The sequence below is a fragment of the Macaca fascicularis genome, chromosome 3, assembly GCF_037993035.2.
Source record: "Macaca fascicularis isolate 582-1 chromosome 3, T2T-MFA8v1.1".
Lineage (NCBI taxonomy): Eukaryota > Metazoa > Chordata > Mammalia > Primates > Cercopithecidae > Macaca > Macaca fascicularis.
This window is the reverse complement of record NC_088377.1, coordinates 71,098,950-71,108,205: the sequence shown is the minus strand read 5'-3', so window position 1 is coordinate 71,108,205 and position 9,256 is coordinate 71,098,950. Positions and strand designations below refer to the sequence as shown.

General features: G+C 46.7%; 1 long non-coding RNA gene across 1 annotated transcript; it reads left to right on the top strand.

Annotated features, from left to right (window-relative positions):
- The first annotated feature begins 724 nt into the window (after positions 1 to 724).
- On the top strand, positions 725 to 8,950 carry LOC141410000 (uncharacterized). Its single transcript, XR_012433191.1, has 2 exons — positions 725 to 901; positions 7,857 to 8,950. It is a non-coding gene; the product is annotated as an uncharacterized lncRNA (long non-coding RNA).
- The last annotated feature ends 306 nt before the right edge of the window (positions 8,951 to 9,256 follow it).

Below are 9,256 nucleotides of genomic sequence, written 5' to 3'. Positions count from 1 at the left end.
GGCTCCAAAGGGATATTTAAAAAGGGAAATTAAAATTGTTTCCAAGAAAGCCCTATTCACAGCAGCAATGCAGACACTGTTCATGACTTCACCACACAAATTTCCCTCATGTGTTGGGAGTGACCAAGGGGCTCTCTGGTTCTGCACCTGCGTTAATTACCACCGGGAGGTGCACTTTAGGACCCCAAGGCCTGGGACCAGTCTGGGTCGGGGGCAGAGAAGTGGCGGATGTGGTTCCCAAGTGTCTTAGGGGCTCCCTTCCCTGTGGCTGTTTCCTGACTGGATGCAGCAGGGTCAGGCCTTTCACTGTGACGTTTTCTACTCCTTATTAGAGTGGCAGGAGCGTCCCTATGAGAGGCCTGACCCAGGTGTGGGCCTTGCAGCCAGCCCCGGGTCCAAGGGGCACTCCTGGGAGTGCAGAGGAGGATTTGTGACAGCCTAGAGGAAATGGTGGCTTTGAAAAGGCAAGTGCCAGGTTATCAGAGACCGCGTATATCTATTTCTGGCAGTCAACTGACAGTTTCGGACACTCACCAGGGAACTTCCCGCGTGGGATGCCAAGAAGTCGGAGAACTGTCAGACACTTGGCCATTAGTTCCAGTCCTACGCAGGGACTACATTGCGCATGTCCGAAGGGGCGTGTCAGGGGTGGGGCGAGGAGGAGGGGCGGTGCCAAAGGGGAGAGGCTGCCCCCAAGAGAAGGAGCCGGGCGAGGAGAAGGGGCAGGGGCGAGGGAAGGGGCGGAGCGAGTACCGCTCCAGGAAGAGGAGCCTTACTATGGCAACCCTGACAGGTTTGTGAGCCGCTCCTGGTCCCCTGCTGCTCCGTGAGAAATCAAACTTCTGGCAATGACGAACCATGAAGGCAGCATCTAAGGGAGAGTTAGTGACATAATTACACGGTAAGACCAGCAGCCCTGGTCCCGCTGTCTCCTGGCAGGCAGGAGAGGTGTGGAAACAGCCAGGCTCCCCTTAGCATGGCAGAACTGCTCTGGACTCGGGGAGGTGTGGATTCGAGGGTGGGAGCTACGCCTGGCATACTGGGAGTTGTCATCTTTGATTAGCTTCCAGTTTTTTAATAGCAGGGCGACCGAGTTACAATCCCAGTCAGCAAGAACAGGGGGTGGCACGCAGTACTGAAGGGGGAAGCCGGGCTGTGCCGGCCTCGCTGTGCATTCTGGGAGCTGTAGTCTCTTCACCGCTCCTACCCGTTGTTTCAAGCGCTTCGGGACTACAATCCCAGTCTTCCCCGGGCTCGGGGGCGGGGCGCAGTTCTCGTGGGAGGAGCAGGGCACTGCGCTCCTGGCCAGGCAGGCTGGAAACGGTGTCTCTTAACGGTTCCCTGCCCCTTGGTGGCAAGACGGCTGGACTAGAATCTCAGCAGGCGACATGCGAGGAGGCGGGCAACCCAAGAGGGTTGGGCAAGGCAGTGTGAACCTCGCCGCTTCCACACCGATGCTGGCTACTGATCGCGGGCACCTCTTTGCCATGGGAAGTGAGTCCGGAGAGGGACAGGAGGGGGAGGTCCAGGCTGGGCAGTGAGGAGGGCGTGATGCCGCGAAGTGCACCTGCCCTTGTCCAACTCGGACGGATGTGGTCCTCACCCCACTTCCGGCTGCTAGGCTGGGTTCCCTCTCCCACCTGCACCAGGGGTCTTTCCTGGGCATCGCGCCTCCTCCAGCCCAGGGAGCCGCCTGCTTTCCTAAGCTGCTGTAGGAACTGGCCTGAGGTCCAGGCGCTGTCCATTGTGCCTCTACCCTCTTTTCTCTCTAGCCAGAGCGCAGTGCAGCCGCTATGGCGAGAAATCCGCCGCCTGGCCAGCCTGTACACAAGTTCAGAGCTTTGCAGGCGGTGACATGGACTGTGGCTTCGTGAAAATGTCACCCTCACCAGCGCCTTTTTCGCAGATATGGATGTTGAGGCGGCAGGGAGTGTCATTATTGGTTTACCCAGGAGATGCTAAGAGCAGAGGAGAAAATCTCACTTCCCAGGCGTGTCTTTGGTGCGCCATTTTCCGCCAACCCATTTGGTGGAAAGTTCGCCAAATAGCTACCTAAAGATGAAAATGGTTTAGGCATTTTACACGTGACATCAATGGCCTAATCTCAACTGAGGCCTGACTGGGCAGTGTCTCAAAGACGCAGATGGCAACCTGATCCTCAGGAACACGTGGTGCTCCAGCTTTGTGGAAGCCCAAGGTGTGGAGCACTTGGGGCATCTTTGAAACTCCTCAGGCTTCACAGCTTTGCTTTGAATGGAATGTTCATCACCCCGGGCATTCACGGAGGTACCTTTACTCTCTCAGGCTGATCTGTTTAATTTTTCTGTCTAGACAATGGAAACTTCTGGGAGCACTTCTAGTTTTGTGTAGCTTCCTAATCATTGATGTCCCTTATTTCCATATGTCCTCAGGGACAGTTTTGATTCTGGAACGGCACCAGCTTTTATGCTTTTATGTTTAATCTGTAAAAACCATGGTTTTTTACATGAAAATAAGACCTTGCTCATATCACACATTACAACAGGCTTCATTTGTGATTCCTGAATGTGGGTTACTATTAAAAAAAAAAAAAAAACCTAAAAACCCTGGTAATGGATATTAGACACTGTAACTGTACTTTGTAAAGAATTTTCTCCTTCAGGATCAATTACACTTGGGCTCATCAGCACCTTTTTAAATAGGGAAAGAAGAACCATACAGCATCTATGGATGTGGTGAGATGAAGTATAGGTAGACCACAGCATAACATTCTATTCCCTTGTTTTCAGTAGAGTCTGTGGGATCAAGTACCTGCGTTCCTCCCCCATCCCTCAATATTCTCATTTTATGCCTGACTATTCCCTCTTTAGGTGGGAGTTTCTAAATACACTTGTCCGCAAGTGTTGGTGGGGCTGTTGTAATGTGAGGGCATCCGTCATCTGTCACCTTAAAGATGAATGGAGAGGGTTTTGTGATCTGTGTTCAAGAGGCACTGCTGTTGGGTGTGTGGCTGCAAAAACAGGTGATCTCAGCTGTCCCCAGCAGCTGCCTCACAAGATTGGTCCTGATGCAGCCACAGCTGCTGTTCACAGAGCCAGGAGCTCCTTGCAGTTTGGTGTATTCTGCTGAGATTTGTGGCTCTGGCCCTTCTCTGCTCAACTCATTCCTGGTAGTATCTGCTCAGCTGCCCTGTTTGTTCCAGTGTTTCCTGGGAGCCTGTTGTGTAACTGCATTTCAGAGGGTCTTTAGGGATTCCATCCTCACTTCACCAGTCACTCTATACTGGCCATGCACTTAGCTTCTTGTGGCCCCATGTGTGTCCTCTTCAGTGGAGCTGTGAAGAGTTCTAGTTGGGGATAGATCTCATTCTCATGCACCTCAGGTTGCTTTGAAAGCTGATCATCTTATTCCTTTTGTGTATTTTGAAGTCTGTTACTGTTTTTTATTGTTTTTTTGTTTTGTTTTGTTTTGTTTTAAATAATGTGGACCCTTGCAGTAACAGTCACTTTTAAATATCTTTGTGAATTTAACTCTGGCAACAATTTGATGAAGTTGACATGTAGTTCCCATTTTATAGGTGAGGAAACTGACACTTGGAGAGGTAGAGTAGCTATATTTACTTCACACAAGCTTTTGATGAATTTCAAGTCTCAAACTAGGTCTTCCTCTAAGCTATGACTGTGGTATATTCTTTGTGTTTCCCTGCCAGCGTCCTGAAGGGGTCCACATCCCATTTGGACTCCATTTTCTTCTTAATGACAGGAAACTTGCAGAAACAGGGCTTTGGATGGAGAGAGCACTTGGTGGCACTTGGCCTTGCCTGTCCTCCACCTTCCCCTTGGCAGGGCTTAGGTGATTTGAGGGAGCTGGAATAGTGGTAGATCCCGACCACCACTTACCTGGAACACTTGTTGTTATGTAAAGATAACACCCACTCACTTTTTGAGGTGTGATTTTTTTGTTCTAATTATTCCTCTGGGCTTTCTCTTCCAGGTTTGTGCTGTGCACTAACATGTAATTCAAATACTGATGAAAACAAAACTATTGCACTCCTACCAAATGGTAACAATGTGTATATTTTTTTCTTTTTCTAGTTATAAAAGAAATGCATGTTGTTTGAATAACAGCAGATCATAGAGATCTCTATGTAGCAGAAGTCTCCCATGTCTTCCTCTTTGTTCCAAACTCACTCTCTTCTTAGAAGGAATCATTATTGCTTGGTGTTTATTCTTCTGGATGTTTTCTATAAATTTATAAATACACATAAATTTGGCCAGGTGTGGTGGCTCGTGTCTATAATCCCAACACTTTGGGAGGCGGGTGGGGAGGATCCCTTGAGCTCAGGAGGTTGAGGCTGCAGTGAGCTGTGATCATGCCAGTGCACTCCTGTCTGGGCAACAGAGTGAGACCCTGCCTCAAAAAAAAAAAAAAAAAGAAAAAAAAAAGAAAAAAAGAAGGTAAATACATGTACAGTTTTTGAGCACAAATTGTATCATAGTATATATGTTTTTTATTTTGCTATTTACCAAGCAATATATCATTTACATTATTCCATATCAATGCACAAGATTCTATTTTTAATGTCTTAAATGTATTCCAAAGAATGGGTGTACAAGATTTGTTTCACTTTTTATTCTTTGATAGAAACTTAGATTATTTCTAATTCCATCATTATTAAAAAATGCAGTGATAAGATTCTTAGACATAATTTACTACACTGACAACAAACTGTCTTAATTTAATTTAGGAGAGCTAAATAATTAAACATGAGGTCAAAGTACATAAGAAAGTGGCAGCCTTTTATTGCAAATATGCACATACTCTTGGGCGAGGTTCTCCGGTCCTCATGGTATGGGGCCAGGGAAGTCCCCGCGGGCCTCTGCCCATGGCGGACTTTTATGCATTGGTACTGGAAGGGGGAGGGCAGTGGGCGGGGATAAGGGCGTGATAGGGGCATCTCTGTAGGCGTGGCGGGGTAAGTTTCGATTTCTTCGGATTGAAGTCACCTGGCGCATGCTCGGTTGTCCTGCACTTTCCCTGGCGCAGGAAAGTTGGTGATGAAGAACCCAGAAGCAATCGGGACTGTGCCATCTTGTTCAGCTTCCTCCATTTTGGGCCCTTCTCCCTCATCCAAACACTAACCATTCAGTTTATCTTGCCTTCTTTTAGTCATAGAATATATCATGAGTTTACTTTATGATTTGATTTATAAGGAAATTAATATTATGACTGGATAAGACAATTGTGAAGAAACTGCACTTCGAGGTTGTCTATCTCCGTATTCTGATGGAAAAGCGTGGAATTTAGAAGCATTACTCGCTCCTTCAGTTTCTAACAAGTCAGTATTCTCATAGCAATTTAAATTTAAATGTTTGAATTATTTCTCCTTCCCTCATTCAGGATAAGTATATTGTTTTTTTGTTTGTGAAACTTCCGACTCCGGGTTTTTTCAGTTGAGCTTTAGAGAGGATAACTCCCATATTGCTGTTGTATCTATTTCTCTTCAGCATCTGGCTGCATGTGGCAAAGATCATAGAATTAGACCAGGTCCTGTATGTATTTGGGGATGAAAAATTCAAAGTAATCAACTCAAGACGGGACTCTACAACTTTGATTCTTAACAAAAGATTTCCTTTGATTTTCCCCAGTCTTTATGATTCCTAGAAGAAATTCACCCAGGGGTGAAGCATGTGGTTCTCTTGAATAATGTTTTGTTGGGGATTTGCACATCGAGTTTCATGAGGCATACTGTTTTACAGGGTTTTTTTTTTTTTTTTTTTTTTTTTTTGGTACTGCATTTCTCCGATTCTATTGGAGAGTATACTGGTATACTAGCTTCCTAAAACATATTGGGAAATGTTCCCTCCTCTGCTACTTTTAGACAATATTATACTCATAATGACAAGCTTTCTTGTGAAAATGTTCTGAAAAAAAATGTAGTGTGGGCCGGACACGGTGGCTCACACCAGCACTTTGGGAGGCCGAGGCAGGCGGATCACGAGGTCAGGAGTTCGAGACCAGCCTGACTGACATGGTGAAACCCCGTCTCTACTGAAAATACAAAAATTAGCCAGGCATGGTGGCATGTGCGTATAATCCAAGCTACTCAGGAGGCTGAGGCAGGAGAATCACTTGAACCCAGGAGGCGGAAGTTGCAGTGAGCCGAGATCGTGCCACTGCACTATAGCCTAGGCAAGTGTCGGGTGCCTTTTCTCTTTTGTAGTGGGTAATATTATTTATCTTGATTGGTATTTACCCATATACCTGCCAATGGTTTAATGAGCCCCCATCTTCTACTCTCCAATCTTACCCCTATTTCAGACACTCCTCCCTAATTTCTGGTACTCAGTCCTGTGTTTTTCTCTCCTCACATTCTCAACTTTGTCTCTTTAACGTGGGGACTTTCATGAGCTGCCTATATCCTTCTGCCCTGCACTGCCAGGAGCCACTGCAGGCTCTAAGCTGGGGCAGCAATGTGGTCCCCTCATTTTCAGCCTCTAGACCACTGTCCTGTGCTCCTTGCAGATGCTTCTAGTGTCTGGCAACATCTGGTTCATGTAGTTGGTCTGGCTTCCTGTGTGTTTGGTGCCAGAGGGAGTCTGTTTCTTGCTCTTCCACCATACAGAGAAGGCAAAGCTCTGAATGTATTTTGAAATCAATTCTTGATTATTTCTTTTGGACTGAAATAACATTGTCTATTACTGTATGATGACACAAATATTGTAGCTTAGTTTGTGGTAGTTAGAATTTCATTTTTATTTATTGTTTTACAGGCCATGCCACCATGCCCAGCTAATGTTTTATTGTTTGTCAGAGACATGGTCTCACTCTGTGGCCCAGGCTAGTTCCAATTCCTAGGTTCACAAAATTCTCCCACCTTGGCCTCCCAAAGCACTGGAATTACAGGCATGAGCCACTGTGCTTGGCCAATAGCTAAAATTTTAGATTATTATGTACAATACTGTGATATGCCATATTTAACTTATTCAGAGACAAGGCTTTAATAAAAAATTACTTCATGTTAGAATATTTTTCTTCTATTTTTTCAAATTAGTTTTCTTTTTTTTCCCCTAATCTTTTTGTTCTAGCCTCAATCACCTTTACCCTGAGTTTCCATGTTTCCGTCCTGGGCAGCAGAGGCAGCTCCATGGCTGATAGGCTTGTGGCTCTGCGTACTTGGAGCTTTTTCCAAGTAAGACTTTGTGACCAGGAGGCCTCTTTTCAGGACAGATCACCTGCATTGCATGTAAAACAAAGAGCCCTTCCAGGCCAGGAGTACTTAGCCAAAATCGTTTTGCTTTCACATTTTATTTTTGTTTGTTAGGTTTTTTTTTTTTTAAGACAGTGTCTCTGTTGCCCAGGCCGGAGTGCAGTGGGACGATCTCAGCTCACTGCAACCTCTGCCTCCCAGGTTCAAATGACTTTCTTGCCCCAGCCTCTCAAGTAGCTGGGTTTACAGGCTCACACCATGGTGTCCTGCTAAGTTTTGTATTTTTAGTAGAGACGGGGTTTCACCATGTTGGCCAGGCTGGTCTCGAACTCCTGACCTCAGGTGATCCACCTGCTTTGGCCTCCCAAATTGCTGGGATTAAGGGTGTGAGCCACCACAGCTGGTGAGTTTTTGAGTCTTTATCCATCATTGGACACAATAAACATCCAGACACACCGATGTTCCACAACATGTCTATGAGTTTAGAGACTGGACATTTCTTTTTCCAGTGATCCTGGTTCTTGACCTTCTCACTTAAGGTTTTGTCATCTCTTGGAAGCAGACACAAGGTCTCCTTAAGCCCTGTCAGTGTAGAGGGAGGGTCTTTGAAAAGCACCAAGTTTACATTGTATTTCAAGATGCATCCACATTTCTCTGTCTCTTCCAGGCCAGTTCTTGGAGATACTAGGAAGCCAAGAGTTTCCTCCAAGAATGGAGATTCCTTGGAAGTGAGGTTCACCTTGAGTCAAGAAAGATGAATCACACATGGTCAAAGGCCATTGCCCAGGGTCTCAAGAGTAGCCAGAAAGAAGAGCTGAAGCTGGTGGGATTATGGGGGTCCTCTCTCCCACCTGAAAAGCTACTGCTGCCTGCTGACCGTCTCAAGAGGAGACCTCTCTGGGCTCCAGCACCTAAAACAGATAAACCTGGGAGGATGCTTCTCTCCTCTGTGTCACACATGTCCCGGAGAAAACCTGTGTATCTAAATGACCAAAGAAAACTGTGAGAAAAAGTGCAAAATTTGTGCCAGGCCATTCAGTGTCTGGCTGGGGGTCTGTGGTGCACATGTATTCCAAGAAGACTGGAGAGTGCTAAGCCTGTGGGAAATTCCCTCAGACCTGCCTCTCACACCTGGAGTATGACTGCCCATCCAGGTTCATGATGCAGAACTGTCTTTAAAAGGTGACTGCGGATATAGAGAGAGGGATTTCTAACCCTGATAGAACACGACCAGCTGTTGCACTGGGGAAAGCTGCATCCACCCGTGACATGCTGCTCAAACTGGCTCACACTCTACTACCTAAGGAATAAGCCCCACATTTGCTCTTTGTGGGTGAAAGGAGAGGGTGAGAGAGGAGAGGAGTGTCCGCACAGACATGAGGAGCCTGCAGATCCAGATGACCCCTTGCTGATCAGAATATGAAAGATTGATTTGTGAAAACAATGACCCTGTAGCAGATAAGCTTCTAGAGCAGGCTTCAACCATGCGTCATCCAGACCCACTGGCGGAGAAGTCTGCCCCCACTCTATGTTGATGGTGTGGGGGATACCATTACTGAGACAGATTTAAAAATTAATCTACCTGTTGGTGAGATCTGGACGGTCACTGTTTTGCAGAGACAACAGCGTGCTCTCATCAGCTTTCCACAGGGCAGGCTGCGGAAATGGCCACTGAGAAGTCCTTCTGTAAATTCATTGTCCTTGACTGCAGACTTACCATCAAATGGAAGAAGATTCCAAGCTCTCAAAGAAAAGGAAAAAGAGAAGGATGGAACCGTAGACTCTGGGATCCTGCCAGAGCCTATTTCAGTGCTGCCAGGAGCTCCTCGTCCCCCTGCAGCTCTGGTCCCCACCTTGGAGCCTCCTTCCAAGGAGTGAGATTACCTTTCTCTGGCCACAGATAACTTTTCTGACTTTTTCTATCCTTGGCACCTGCTGAGGAGAGCAGACCCACGGACCCGGGCCATTCTTGCCCTGCTTCTTGATCGTGTGACTTGAAGGCATTCTTGTGTGGTAGAAGCAGGGCACCAGGACCATCTGATCGATGGTCTCTGGCCTCTGCCCCAC